This window comes from Mercenaria mercenaria, chromosome 17 (genome assembly GCF_021730395.1).
Source record: "Mercenaria mercenaria strain notata chromosome 17, MADL_Memer_1, whole genome shotgun sequence".
Lineage (NCBI taxonomy): Eukaryota > Metazoa > Mollusca > Bivalvia > Venerida > Veneridae > Mercenaria > Mercenaria mercenaria.
In genome coordinates this window covers 71,909,568-71,920,314 of record NC_069377.1, presented here as the reverse complement: position 1 = coordinate 71,920,314, position 10,747 = coordinate 71,909,568, and the positions used below count along the sequence as shown (strand labels likewise).

General features: G+C 35.5%; 1 protein-coding gene across 1 annotated transcript in view; it reads left to right on the top strand.

Moving 5' to 3' along the window:
* Positions 1 to 10,747, top strand: part of LOC123537410 (A disintegrin and metalloproteinase with thrombospondin motifs 16-like) — a 30,873-nt gene continuing 20,126 nt past the window's right edge. The window contains exons 1-6 of the mRNA XM_045321118.2: positions 1 to 376; positions 4,816 to 4,949; positions 5,781 to 5,872; positions 6,574 to 6,687; positions 7,186 to 7,311; positions 7,680 to 10,725. The gene's annotated coding sequence lies outside the window, so the exon portion shown is untranslated. The remainder of the gene's footprint in view (positions 377 to 4,815; positions 4,950 to 5,780; positions 5,873 to 6,573; positions 6,688 to 7,185; positions 7,312 to 7,679; positions 10,726 to 10,747) is intronic.

Genomic DNA, 10,747 nt, shown 5'->3' with positions numbered 1-10,747 from the left:
CGCATCCAAATACAATGAATAGATACATAGAAACTAAAATAGTTCTTTCTTCAAGGTGCAGAGAATAAGGCGGAAGGGAACTTATTCTCGTTCTGGCTACATTTATTTTATTCTTTTAATTCACGGGATATTCTGAAAGATAAAAGGTGTATTTTGTGTGAAATCTCAGTGGGACTTAAAACCCGTATTTCATTTGAATATTTTCTGCACTTAGGTAATGAACAGGGTGAAAATGTATAAACGGAATATTGCATTTTGCGTTGTGTTTTGCATTTTACCACACTTAACGTCGCAGTGTGGGCTCAAACAGGATATAGCCCACGCAAACATACCTCATTCCAACACTGTGTTGTCTATTGATGACTTTGAGAAATATGTAAGTAACAATTGTTTTATACTATTAACATAATTAACAATTAGTCAATTGAAAATAGATTTACTGAGAATTCACATGACTAAATCGGAAGAATACAAAGAAATTTAAGTATATATTATACGACCTATTCAGTACAATACGATACGATACGATACGATATAAAAGACATGACTTTATAAGATACGATACGATACACGATAAGATACGATACGATACGATATACGATACAATACGATACGATACGATACGGTACGATATACGATATACGATACGATACGATGCAATCCAATGCAAAGCAGTTCTGCGGTGTAAATAATGCTGAAATGAATGTTAACACTGCATTTATTATCGTTCGTATAGGCACATTGGCCAAAATATTACACAGGCAACCACCGAAAACAAAACTCAATTTCATCAGGCATGAAACGTTTTACACAGATTAATTAATGTCTAAAGATGTCAGATAGTGAACACTCGTTGTATTAACCACTCCCTGATCTGCATCCTGGGGAAATCGTGTCGGTGCCAGAGGAGTGAGAATCAAGTGAGCTTGTGACCCCATTGAGACTCGAACCTGTGACATGCTTTGAAAAGCCTTCAAATTTTGTTTGTTATTTTAAATCCTCACACCAACCGTCGGTCACGCATACTGCTCTCCCCTTGTTCATAGAAACATGATAACTTAACGACAGGTTTTATGCATCAAAACAGACAATTTTATAAGCAATACAATCTTTTAATTATATGATCAAACAAAGTAGTGACGGTCTATATACACATTTATCCACGGTGGTGTGTGTATATATATATATACATACGCTCTAAAATATCCCTGTGTTTTGGCTACAGTCAGAAAAAGTTACTTTAAATCTTGATATTGTGGGTACTGATGGACTTTATCGGGAGACAACCCAATGCACACTGGGTTGGAGACCGATTCTTGTTATTAGTTCCCTATTGATGTTTTACCGGAGAGGACTTTTGGTTTGCAGTATTGAATAACGTTAAAAGCGCAAAATATTTTTATCACGAAACCTAATATATCGGTAGAAGCCAACATGGAATATATTAACGTTATACTAATGCTCCATTTATCGGCCTGTCCGTCTGTCTCTCTTTCAGGTTGATCCTTCCGTAACCTTACGAATAAGAGACGCACCGCCTCGGTAGCCTAGTGGTAGAGCGCCCGCTTCGAGTGCGGGAGGTCGTGCGTTCGATCCCTGACCGCGTCATACCCAAGACGTAAAAAATGGTACTAGTAGCTTCCTCGCTTGGCGCTCAGCATTAAAGGATAGTGCTAGGACTGGTCAGCCCGGTGTCAGTATAATGTGACTGGGTGGGGTATCATGTCATGTGTCTACGGCCTGATATTCCATTGAAGCAGCACTCTAAAGTTGGGCATTGTGCTCACTGCTACAAGTAGACATCGTTGTTTATAATTATGACTGAAAAAAAATGTTGAAAAAGACGTTAAACCCGAACACACACACACACGCACACGCGCACACGCACACGCACACGCACACGCACACACACACACACACACGCACGCGCGCGAATAAGAGACTTTCACTCAAAACCTGATGATTTAACACAAGGTAATGTAAAAAATGTATGTAGGCCTACATCATTTTATTTTGTCCATCTCTGTGCTTGTTCGTCCGTCTATCTGTTTGTCTGTCAATTACAAATGATAGAGATTTTTCACGAAAGCTGTTTAATAGATAACAAGTGAGTTTGGGGTTAATGACTGTCCTCTTATGTAGCTGGTTTACATGGCAACAAAAATTTAAAATATAACAAATGAGTCTTGCAATAATTTTCATAAAATATTTTTATTCAAACTTTTTTCATAGATAAAGGACAACATGAAAATATGCAGGCAGTTTTACTATTTTATTGCATCTTGAATTGTGGCTTGTACAAAGGGGTCTCATATTACCATAATCAAATTTTATATGTAATGTACAAATTCGTTTTTGGACTGTCAGCGTGCAGTAAAAGTTCCCTACATAGAGGGATAAATAACTTCATGATATGAGATACGTTGGCGTATATATGTAGCATGAAGAAGCCAATTGACCTAACGATGCACGTTTGGGGTCTGTAATTTTGAATATAACTTAATTAGAAGGAAGTGCTTTCGGATAGTGACGGTCCCCGCTGTATAAAGCAAATATCCTAGAATATGGAGGGATATCTAGTATTATTCCGGCCCGTATCAAAGGGTCGGTTTTGCGACAGAATTTTGAGAAAATATTACACGTTTGTAAGCTATTGAAGTGTATATCCAATAAAAAAACGTTTTGCAACTTTACCTGGGTATTTCATCTCTATTTTCAAAATAAAACTGTATTTGTTTCTTATACATAGCAATGATAATTTGAATTATTTCAAACAGATGTCCCTTTCGTTTTTATTAGGCCCAGAAAGAAATGGATAAATTACACAGTCTTGCATTTCCTTTTTAGTTAAATATCCCCAGTTAGTTCCCGAGTTTATTATACTTAACAAAATTATAAATTAAAACAAACATTTGACTTGACTGTGAATTAAGCCATTCTATTTTCATACTGGTCAATATATAGAAAAGAGAAAAGTTGTTAACATGCATAAACAATTATTTTCTTCATAAGTTTATTGCATATTAACATACCATACTTTCAGTATGCTATGATGATAAATGAAACTGAAGTTATTTTTATGGTTATCATATACGTTCATTGTTATAGTTTCATTGGTGTTGATGTAAAAATGTATGTGGCTAAATAAATTTTTAAATATTACTTACGTGATAAAACGTTTTCACGGGTAAAAAGACCTTTAAGTACAACCTGAAACGACTACATACTTTTCTGATACTACCAGCTAAATATGTAAATAAAGACGCAAGGAAAAGATATGATATGCCATTTAAGTATTTATTTTCTTTATTATTTTACTTTGAATTTTATTATATCTCAAACTTCATTCTTCCTTCGCTGATGTCACATCATCCCTATATACATGTGTTTTTAATCCGCTTGCTATGTAGAGTATATAGGTTATAACACACTAAATAGTTGTTGTTCTTTATTCTATATGAAACTGACCCATTTCCAATGACCGCAGCACACATCAGGACCCATTTTAAATTTCTGTAACTTACATTTTCTTGAAGAATATTGTCAGTGCTAACTAAAAATCAAAAGAAAAGTCATGTTTGATGCAAGAAAAATAATTTCAGTCAAACACACAAACTGCAAAATCAGCTAAAAAATGATACCCCAAATTATACTGGTGGTGTATGATCTAAGTTTCCATGAAAAATTTTGTCATGTTGTTATTTCATTATGAAAATGCTACCTACATGTCAAGCATAGATCTGTCATGTGATTTTAGCAAAAAAATTGCAAAGAAAATAAGGAAAATAGCTCTACAGAGCAAAAAAAAAACTGAGGACTATTTGTATCCGCCATTATGCGACTACCATTTTTTTTCGCGCCATTTTTCTATTTAGTGTCTGTATGCCTAAAGACTTATTACCTGAAGGCAATAAATATCGATTTTAGGCTGATCACTACCAAATAGAATGTAAGCCTCCGCAGGTCTAGTCACAAGTAGTCCAAATATAAATAGTACTAATCTTTTTTCCTTTCCTAGTGCATTTTCTCGGCAGCAACGTGCTTACTTTTACCCTACTGCGTTTCAGTATGTATCACTTTGCATTCTAATGAAATCGGCATGTTCCTATCGCATGCTAGATAAAAATGGCGGCGTAAGAATTTAATGTCACGAAAAGAGAAATTGAAAGAAGCGAAAAGTAGTAAATTCAGCAGGTTGTATTTAACGAACTGTAGTTTTCTTATATAAAAGTTAACTACCCCTTTTCTTTTTGTTTTTCTAAAGTAGCGATCTAGTTCTTTATGGGAATATAAGTCTCTGAAAATCTGATATGCTAGAAAATGTCGAAAAACCGTTATGAAGTGAGTGGATTTTATATGAAATAAAGAACAGCTGGATTTAGTGGTGTTCAGCCTTTATAGATTAGGTAATTTATGACCCCCGCTTAATCTCGGAAGTTTACGTAAAATTTACGGGCGATAACGATCATACCTGTTACATTATCGATTTTTCTCCAGCTGGGCTTAACTTGTCCCGCTTAGTACAGAAAGTTCGATATGATTTGAAAACAACGAAAAAGATGAAAACTTTCGAATCCCGTAGAGGTTTTTTTTACCTTGCGTTCTGTGACAGCGATTGTAAATATCTTTGCAAGCTCAGAACCAGCCAATACAATTTATAAACCCCAAAGAGTCTTTTTCTAAATGAAAGTAGTTCCTGTCGATGGTAAACCGAGATATAAATCACAGAACTTTCAGACTCAGTTGAGCAAGAGTAAAATAAACGGGCTGTTAACTAGCTTTTACAAAATGCTAACTTCAGATTTTTCTTACTAGGTCGTAAATAATGAGATGCCGAGAATGTATGTGGCGCGTACAGAGCCGCTATCTGCCACACCAAATATCAGCTACTTCAGTTCTGTCACCAGGGTTTCCGGAACCACCAGCTACAGGCTTAACACAATAGCAGAGTAAGTGTCAGTCGTTTCAATGTTTTATATTATAAATATAGTAGTCGCAACTTGACCACGATGGTTGACCTTAGGCTGATTATTCATATCGATTATTTCATTGTAGAAATCAAGGGTGCTTAGGGTGGCTGTGTATATTTATATGGAATTAGTTTGTATACAGCGCAGTATCAAAGTATATATATATAGTGCATATTTTCTGACCTGGCGGAGATATTTTTAGCACAGGCTGTAGCATTAAAATCAATAGGTAACTTGGTGCATATCGGATTTATTCGTACGGAATGAAACTAAATCTAATGATGTAGCCGATTACCCTAAACTAAATGATAGAATGGCCCATTTATGACCTTTCTATAAATATCTCAGCCAGGTCAGAAAATATGCACTATACTTATACATAAGATCAGTTAAAACTTTCCAATACACTAATTCATATATATACATATATTTCATTTTTCTCGTGCAGCTTGTGTTTAACGTACACTCCTTTTCAATAATAGGTTGTGCCTCATTATGTTTTATAATGCAAAGTTCAACCATCGGGGTCAAGTTGCGTCTACTATATGTATAAAATATAAACCGTCAAGTAAGCTACTGTTCAGTAAGCGAAAAGCGCATTTTGATATTTTAGTATATTTTCTTCAGTTCTGAACTTTTTCAGAAATGATATGCCTTAATGATTATGTGTTTGATATAAACCCAGAAAAGGATGTAATTCATAAAATAATTGCAACATGTTTCATTCCTTAATTTTCAATTTCTTTATGATTCGAATGTGCTCAAATCTTTTAAAACATTTGTTAAAATTTTCCCGTTTACACCTTTCAGAACCCGTGTTGTGAACCCGCAGTGCGCCAGGACAGAAACTCTACTCAGACCGGCATCAGTATCACCTGAAGCTGTCTTCATCTGTCAAGACAGTACGTTTGTATGAATAAAGCATTTAACGTAGTGGACTCTTAATGACAATCGACAAAGCACGTGTTCTCCGAATGCTGGTTCGGTATTCTTCGTTTTTACAGACAGCCGTGCAGACATTAGTACGTCCGAAGAATGCCGAACTGCTTAACGAAATTATGTAATTACATGTAAATTGTCGAGTGACATCACGGTCCGACTACCTTAATTACTTGTACGGAAAGTTTTCAGTAATGGAGAGTAAATATACTCCGAATACCCCAGTACCAGTACATCAAGCAAATGATTGAGCCGTGCCATGGGAAAACCAACATAGTGGCTTCGCGACCAGCATGGATCCAGACCAGCCTGCGCATCCGCGCAGTCTGGTCAGGATCCATGCTGTTCGCTAACAGCTTCTTTAATTGCAATAGGCTTTGAAAGCGAACAGCATGGATCCTGACCAGACTGCGCGGATGCGCAGGCTGGTCTGGATCCATGCTGGTCGCAAAGCCACTATGTTGGTTTTCTCATGGCACGGCTCATATGTCGATGAGATCCTATGAACAACACAATTATACGTCGTCAAAGTTAAAAGAAAATAAAAGATAAAGCTTTTTAAGATATATTTCTCCACTGTTTTTAAGACAAAAGTCAGAGTGAAGAAATTAACTGCAGGCAAACATTTGATTATTTCATACAAAAGTATATGTTTACTTCACAGATTCTACCGTCATTACCTTCTGGTCGAGTTGTCCGACACGATATATATGGAGTATGCAATGTTCGAAACATTACTTCACTAGAAAGAAGTGTCTTCTACAAGATGTTACACTCGGTAGGTTGTTTTCTTGTTGTTAGTGTTGCAGGGCACAAATGTCTCTGTGTGCTCTATTGCGATACACGGTGTCCCATCAACCTGTGTGATCTATTGCGATACACGATGTCCCATCAACCTGCTGCAGCAAGTCATTCTTGTTTAATAACTGATAGTTCTACAAACGGTGTTTTAAATGCACTTCGTTTACGTAATAGAATATAGTACACTTTCGCGAACACTTTGATGGCAGGAACAGTTACTGCAAGTGATAAAATGTTTAACGATAGAGCTACACATGAGCCGACCATCGTGCGTTTACAACCACATTCCAAAGAGGCAACGTGAAAGAAGTATAACAATAAAGTTACATTTATTTGAAACAAGAATCGCTTGCGCTAGGCTTTTTAAATATAAAGATTTCTTTTAAATCTATTTAAAAAAAAAAACATGGGCTTCTATACGATGTTAAGCTTCCAGCGTTGATGCGAAGTTAAGTTGTGTTGAATGTTGTTTCAGAACTGTACGTTCACGGTACGCTGGATGACGTTCCGGTGACGGATATTTCCCAGGATTTGTGCCACGCTACAGGAGTAAAGTTCGGAGCTAAAAACTTCAAGTGGTTCTTCACTTACGGCGAGAATAGTAATTTTATATTTGTTTAACATGAACTTAAAGTTTTCAAACAGTCTTGTTATATATTACGTGTGCATGTTACTTTCACAAATGCATTTAAAAATGTTATATAAATCCATAAAAATGTCAGCGAGTTTCTTAAATAATTTTAATTCGTATTTTACGACTTTTTCAAAATGGGTCAAGGTATCAAAATAAATACAATCATGTTTAACTTTTCTGTAGTTTTTTTCAGGTAAAAGAGTTCTAACTGAGCACACGACTGCATTGTACTTGTTTAGTTTGATGGCTTTGCTTATTTATGTTGGAGTTTATATTCGCGGACAACACATTCCGGTTCTTTAGTGCATTATATATAAAATCTATTTTTATTTCAGATAAATGTCGAAAGAGTTGATAGAAGTTGCAGATTACTACACGACCGGAGAAATAGTTCAGCTGGAAATATCCAAACATTCTCTTTTACAGCTACAAATGAAATTACCTGTTGTAAATAATTTTCGTTTAAACATGAACACATAAGCACTCTTAGATTTAAATCTCCTATCGTTCGGATGTTTAGTCACCCATGGAATTTAAACATACGCCATGCATGTATTGCAAAGGATTTATTACAGGAAAATTTTACCTCAGATTTATTATAATTCATAAACGAGATAAGATATAAATCTAAAAGTCTGCATGAAAATGTACATAATCATGATAATGCATAGCAGTAGTGTTATTGTGCGAACATTTATCGTTAATTTTACAGCGAAACGTTTCGCTCTCTTCATCCGTACAGCATACCACTGTACGTCCCCAAACTCTGCACACTACTCCGATTAATATCAAAACGATTTTTGTGAGTGTGTTCGTGCGTGCGTTCGTGTGAGCCTGTGTGTTTGTCCATTTTAACGTTTTGATTATATATTAAGAAAATATAAAGAAACAAAACCGTGGCTTACAAATAAAATACCAGACTCACGTTCTATTATATGCTTCATTCACAAATAAAACGGGCGCCACCCGATCTTTTCTAACGGCGCCGATTCACAGATTTGGAGAGTACAACAGGCACCGGGCGATTTTGAAGCTTTTTTTGTTCACGCAGTCGCAAAACAGGCGGGCACTGGAATGGGGCCAAAGCTTGCCGTCAAGCCGCCGCAAAGAAAGAATTCTCTCCGCGTGGCAAAATTAAACGGAACCAGGCTCTCTGACATGGCGGCCCTAAAACTCAGTCAAGCGGTACCATAAGATAAATTTTAAGAGGAGAATTTGTTTGTTCCATTAACCAAAAAGTTATTTAAATTGAAATGTTAGAAGTGTTTAATGGTTGTCTAATGTATGTTGTGTTGGTTTTATTTTATCTTTTATTACATGACTCCTAACACAAATCGCCAGTCCACAGTATGTAAGTAAGTAAGTAAGGCAAGCAAAGCAAAGCAAGCAAGCAAGCATGGAAGTAAGTAAGCAAGTATAAGTAAATAGTAAGCAAATAAGTATGCAAATAAGTATGCAAGTAAGTAAGTAAGTAAACTGTATATTAACGTGACTTGTGCTTTGTAATTTACGTAATACAATATTGTATACAGTAAAGCACTCGGCCTCTTAGGCCTATAAGTCACCCATGTTGATATATGATTTCATTATACGTGGATTTAGATTATAGAGTATTATGTTTAGATGCATCACACTATTAATCATAATCATATAAACATTATATCTACAGGATATCAAAATATAAAGTTATGAGTTTGTATAAATTGTGTTTCTTCGTTTTACAAATTTTAATAATTAAACACTTCGGTACAGTTCGATTCTAAGGTTAGCAATGTTATTTTTCTTTTGTAACACGAATGATAATTATATTATATTATGTTTCATCTGATAGTTTCCCTTGGCTATACAAACAGTGTATTGGATAACTTTAAGCTGAAAGTAGGTTTTGGGTTTATCAAGTGGTATGATTATACTTAATTATTAAATACACTCCGTCAGTGTGTATATCCAATTAGGAAAAAATAAATATACACAATAATTGTTTTTATTTAATCATGGAATACAACAGAAACATTCATCAATATTTGGAACTCGTCTTAATTATATAAAAATAGTCCGGCTTATGACCTGCCTGCGGACAGTATGGTTAAATTAAGTCCCCCGCGATTACACTTGTCGGCACCTTTTAGCACCCGGATAGATCGCTGGCGTAGCTCCGTAAGCACTGTAGACCCCGGACTTAACGTAGTTTGTATTATATTTATTTATTGTTTATATTAATACTTTCCAGATTTTATAAATAACCGAAAGATATCGCTGGACATTATACTTTGTTATCAACACTTTTGTATAGTTTTAAATTCTACATCCTTGAAAACGCTCCTAAATGCATTATAGATAAAATCCCGCGGGAGCAGCTCCCGTTGCTCAGCAGACTGCATGGACCTGCCCATTTATTCTTGTACAAGCTACGTCCCTGTACGTGTTCAAATAAAACGCACAGACCTTTTGGAAGTTGGAAGCTTTTAAGTACAAACAATAATATAAGTTTGCTATTTAAGGGGAAAAAACCTAGACACTTTATTAGCATATTTCGGAAGCGTAAGAAAATCATTGTTTCTTTATGATGGAAACAATGATGCGGATTTTGGTGTGGTATGTGGCTTTAAGTCTGGCTGTTGAAGCGGGTAAGTACCTACAATGATATTCTAGAATCAAGATTCAGATTTTATATACAAAGTAAAGTTTGGGTTTTTCTTTTACACATTTTGTGTAATGTCGTATAAATTGATACAGAGCACAATCTTTTATAATAGTACAAGCAGTTGACATGTTATGCAAAATACTTTATATTAGCAAATCACTAACGTACTACAAGTAAATGCATATATAAAATACATATATAATGTGATTGTTTCTTTCAATTATTTTTTTTGCCATAAATTATGACTGTCAAAATGGGGTTTTAACATATGTCACTACGTCCTTCATTAAAAGAATACACAAACACGAAGATATGGGCAGTTTCTTTTTTAAATATTGCTTTGTATAGAATGGTTAGTCTTTTACCATTTTACGAAGAATATAAAAGAAAATGATTACTGTTTCGCATTAAGTCGCGGAATAAGTTTAAGGTTTTAAAGCCTAAAGAAAGCTGTCGAGTTGTAGACACACTTCTTAAACTGTGACATTTTCTCCAAAGCGACTGCGGAACATGTGTGGCTAAGAGATTTAAACTCAGACCTTGATAAACGCAATCTCGAGTCAGCAGGCTTGCCATCCACTCTGAGATTCCAACTTTCACGAGGAAACAATGGCCCAGGACTTGAACTCAACTTGGAAGAAAATCTCCGACTCAATGCTAACGCACCGGTATTTGACGTTGAGCTGAGATCTGACGGTAAACAACGGTTGGTGAGGAAAGAATCGACCCCTATCAAAGTTTGTATTTTATAACAGTTGT